Here is a 5,034-nt window from a genome sequence, read left to right on the forward strand (position 1 = left end):
GACGAGGTTGAACGCTTAAAAATAATTAAAAATGACAACAATCTTCTCAAAAATCAGTTTAAAGTTCTCCAGACAGAGAACAGATCTTTGTTTAACACAACTCGACAATCTTAGAGGACGACGTCCCCTCTCCCAACAGAGTTTGCCCTCAGGGTTGGGGACATCTTTTAGTGGTTGGTTTAGGGTTGAGGGGATGGGGTGATAATTTTTTGAAAAAAAAAAAAAGAGAGAAGAGGAAGAAGAAGGGGGATTAACTGGTTTTTTGGGATGATTGGTATTTGTGAATTACTGTTTATAGAAAATTGTACTGGTACTGTTTCTTGTATACTGATATGTTGAATATTGAATGTGAGTGTTCCTACCTCTATTTTTGTATGAGTATGCTTATAACTTTGTCTATATTGTATTGATACTTCTACCATATTACATTGTACATTTCTACCTCTGATACTATGACATTGTTTACAGTTGAAGATCATTGTCTTCATATATTGCACAGTTGTTTATTCTTTTAGTCTTCAAAGTTAGATAGGTATTGAGAATTATATGTTTGTCATATTTATTTTTAAGTTTATCAGGTCTTTTAGTTACATAGAGATTATATTTAGTATAGATAGTATGATCTTCAGCCTCTTCAAAGAGCTGTAAAAAATGGCCTTTAATCTAACCTAAAATTTCTATGCCAAAGAGACACAATTACTCCTGACAACACCACTCTACTCCCGAGAGAACGTTGAGCACCAAAGACACTCCACTGGGAGTTTGTCTTCTTGACAGAACTGGCCTTTGGGTTAAGAAAAGCCCATACCTCAACTTCTGACAAAGATACAAAATATCCCTAAGTGGATAAAACAGGATTGTCTTATCTTGCCAAGACAGGGTAGGATAGTCCTAAGAAAGTTCCTTGCCTTTAATAATGGTATGCCAGTTATGTTAGGCCTTAGCCAAAGTTGGTTGACTCAACATTGCAAACGAGACTTTGGGTGATTGCCCAGGTAGTCAGTTGTCTCTGTCAATTGTTGCACATTTTGGATATCTCTCGATTGTTAAGTAATCTTTATTCCCTTCTCAGATCTTTGACGGAGTTGAAGATTATATAATTGTAGTTACTCTCTATGTTATTTAGACTCCTTGAGATAAAATGTTTAGCAAAAGTTTTGTTCTCAATATTGTTTGTTATATTTATTATTTGTTATTATTGTATATAGTTGTATTTGGTTTGGTTCTATCTTATTTAGACAAAAGGGGGAGATGTAGGGACATAGCCCCACCCATTGGGGGCGTGTTCGCCTCGGGCTAATGTTTACGGATAAATCTGCCGGGCGTGAGCCCAGCAGCCCTTTTTTTGTCTTTTGCTCCGCCGCGGGAACCTGTGGTCCTGTAAGTCTATTTCCTTATTAAAGCTGTATATATCTATATAATCTGTCTACATTCATTTGCTCCGCCACATGGTCTCTGAAGCACGCTGGCTCATGGTGATAGAGCTGTGAGTCTTTAACATCCTAACAAGAGCTTTTGCCTCATTCAGTCACAGCAACGTGGGCCCTGGCCCTGTGCCCCGACTCTATGTCTGTTCTTGGCCTCATCAAACTCAGCAGACAGAGCTCTTTACCACAGAGCCATCTTTCCTGCCTCTTCCTTGTGGTGCCACTAGAGGGCGCCAAACCTCCTTTTGAGAGGAATTACGTGGTTCCCAGGAATCGAACTTCTGACCTTTGGAAGGGCAACCAATGCTCTTAACCACTGAGCTGTCTCTCCAGCTCTTCTTACTGTAGCCAAAAGAGGGCACAAGACCTCATGGCAGATGGTTGTGACCCATTATGTGGTCGCCTGGAATTGAATTCAGGAGGTTGGAAGAGCAGGCAATTCTCTTAACCATTGAGCCATCTCTCTTGCATCTTCCTTCTGTTGCCAGTAGAGGGCACCAAACCTCCTTTTGAGAGCAATTATGTGGTTGCCAGGAATCGAACTTCTGACCTTTGGAAGGGCAGGCAAAGCTCTTAACCACTGAGCTATATCCCCAGCTCTTCTTTCTGTATCCAAAAGAGGGCACAAGACGTCATTGCAGATGGTTGTGAGCCATTATGTGGTTGCCTGGAATTCAGTTCAGGTGGTTGGAAGAGCAGGCAATGTTCTTAACCACTGAGCCATCTCTCCAACCCGTTTTTCAACTTCTTGAACTAAACCAGGTTTACTCAATGTGGTGTGTGGATCATATCTGCATTCCACTAACATGTGGAGTACAGGGGTCTCCATGGACCTATTGGCCGTTCGTGTACCTCATAGAGGAGGTCTAGATAAATTGTTTCTCTGGCTTAAAATTGGTACACCTTTTGCTGGTGTTTGTCGTCCTTTGGATGTCTTGGATGTGAGTTCTTCTTCAGGAACATGAACATGCCTGTATTTTCTTCTTCTAGTCATCCTGCCTTACTCTCCTTGGTGTTGTCTCTGAAGCACGCTGGCTCGTGGTGATAGAGCTGTGAGCCTTTAACATCCTAACAAAAGCTTTTGCCTCATTCAGTCACAACAACGCGGTCCCTGGCCCTTGGCCCTGACTCTATGTCTGTATGTGGTCTCATCAAACTCAGCAGGCAATGCTCTTTACCACAGAGCCATCTCTCTTGCCTCTTCCTTGTGGTGCCACTAGAGGGCGCCAAACCTCCTTTTGAGAGCAATTATTTGGTAGCCAGGAATCGAACTTCTGACCTTCGGAAGGGCAGCCAATGTTCTTAACCACTGACCTATCTCTCCAGCTTTTCTTACTGTAGCCAAAAGAGGGCACAAGACCTCATGGCAGATGGTTGTGAATCATTATGTGGTTGCCTGCAATTGATATCAGGAGGTTCTAAGAGCAGGCAATGCTCTTAAGCACTGAACCATCTCTCATGCCTCTTCTTTTTTGCCAGTAAAGGGCACCAAATCTACCTTTTGAGAGCAATTATGGGATTGCCAGGAATGGAACTTCTGACCTTTGGAAGGGCAGCCAAAGCTCTTATTCACTGAGCTAACACCCCAGCTCTTATTTTTGTATCCAAAAGAGGGCACAAGACCTCATTGCAGATGGTTGTGAGCCATTATGTGGTTGCCTGGAATTGAATTCAGGAGGTTGGAAGAGGAGGCAATGATCTTAACCACGGAGCCATCTCTCATGCCTCTTCCTTATGTTGCCAGTAGAGGGCACCAAACCTCCTTTTGAGAGCAATTATGTGATTTCCAGGAATCGAACTTCTGACCTTTGGAAGAGCAGGCAATGCTCTTAACCACTGAGCCATCTCTCCAACCCGTTTTTCAACTTCTTTTACTAAACCAGCTTTAGTCAATGTGGTGTGTGGATCACATCTCCATTTCCCTGACATGTGGAGTACAGGGGTCTGCATGGACCTATTGGCCATTCATGTACCTCATAGAGGAGGTCTAGATAAATTGTTTCTCTGGCTTTAAATAGGTTAACATTTTGCTGGTGTTTGTAGTCCTTTGATTGTCTTGGATATGAGTTCTTCTTCAGGCACATGAACATGCCAGTATTTTCTTCTTCTAGCCATCTTGCCTTACTCTCCTTGGTGTTGTCTCTGAAGCACGCTGGCTCATGGTGATAGAGCTGTGAGTCTTTAACATCCTAACAAGAGCTTTTGCCTCATTCAGTCACAACAACGTGGGCCCTGGCCCTGTGCCCCGACTCTATGTCTGTTCTTGGCCTCATCAAACTCAGCAGGGAGAGCTCTTTACCACAGAGCCATCTTTCCTGCCTCTTCCTTGTGGTGCCACTAGAGGGCGCCAAACCTCCTTTTGAGAGCAATTACGTGGTTCCCAGGAATCGAACTTCTGAGCTTTGGAAGGGCAACCAATGCTCTTAACCACTGAGCTGTCTCTCCAGCTCTTCTTACTGTAGCCAAACGAGGGCACAAGACCTCATGGCAGATGGTTGTGACCCGTTATGTGGTCGCCTGGAATTGAATTCAGGAGGTTGGAAGAGCAGGCAATTCTCTTAACCATTGAGCCATCTCTCTTGCATCTTCCTTCTGTTGCCAGTAGAGGGCACCAAACCTCCTTTTGAGAGCAATTATGTGGTTGCCAGGAATCGAACTTCTGACCTTTGGAAGGGCAGGCAAAGCTCTTAACCACTGAGCTATCTCCCCAGCTCTTCTTTCTGTATCCCAAAGAGGGCACAAGACCTCATTGCAGATGGTTGTGAGCCATTATGTGGTTGCCTGGAATTCAGTTCAGGAGGTTGGAAGAGCAGGCAATGTTCTTAACCACTGAGCCATCTCTCCAACCCGTTTTTCAACTTCTTGAACTAAACCAGGTTTACTCAATGTGGTGTGTGGATCATATCTGCATTCCACTAACATGTGGAGTACAGGGGTCTCCATGGACATATTGGCCGTTCGCGTACCTCATAGATGAAGTCTAGAAAAATTGTTTGTCTGGCTTTAAATTGGTAAACCTTTTGCTGGTGTTTGTCGTCCTTTGGATGTCTTAGATGTGTGTTCTTCTTAAGGAACATGAACATGCCTGTATTTTCTTCTTCTAACCATCTTTCCTCATTCTGCTTGGTGGTGTCCCTGAAGCATGCAGGCTCATGCTGATAGAGCTGTGAGTCTTTATTATCCGACAAAATGTTTTGCCTGATTCTGAGACAACAATGGGGGCCCTGGCTGTATGTGTCCACTTGGCCTCATCAACCTCAGCAGGCAATGCTCTTAACCACTGAGCCATCTCTCCTGCCTCTTCCTTCTGTTGCCAGTAGAGGGCACCAAACCTCATTTTGAGAGCAATTATGTGATTTCCAGGAATCGAACTTCTGAACTTTGGAAGAGCAGGCAATGCTCTTAACCACAGAGCCATCTCTCCTGCCTCTCCCCTCTGTTGCCAGTAGAGGGCACCAAACCTCATTTTGAGAGCAACTATGTGATTCCCAGGAATCGAACTTCTGACCTTTGGAAGAGCAGGCAATGCTCTTAACCACTGAGCCATCTCTCCGACCCGTTTTTCAACTTCTTTTACTAAACCAGGTTTACTCAATGTGGTGTGTGG

Source organism: Chionomys nivalis, chromosome 4 (genome assembly GCF_950005125.1).
Source record: "Chionomys nivalis chromosome 4, mChiNiv1.1, whole genome shotgun sequence".
NCBI lineage: Eukaryota > Metazoa > Chordata > Mammalia > Rodentia > Cricetidae > Chionomys > Chionomys nivalis.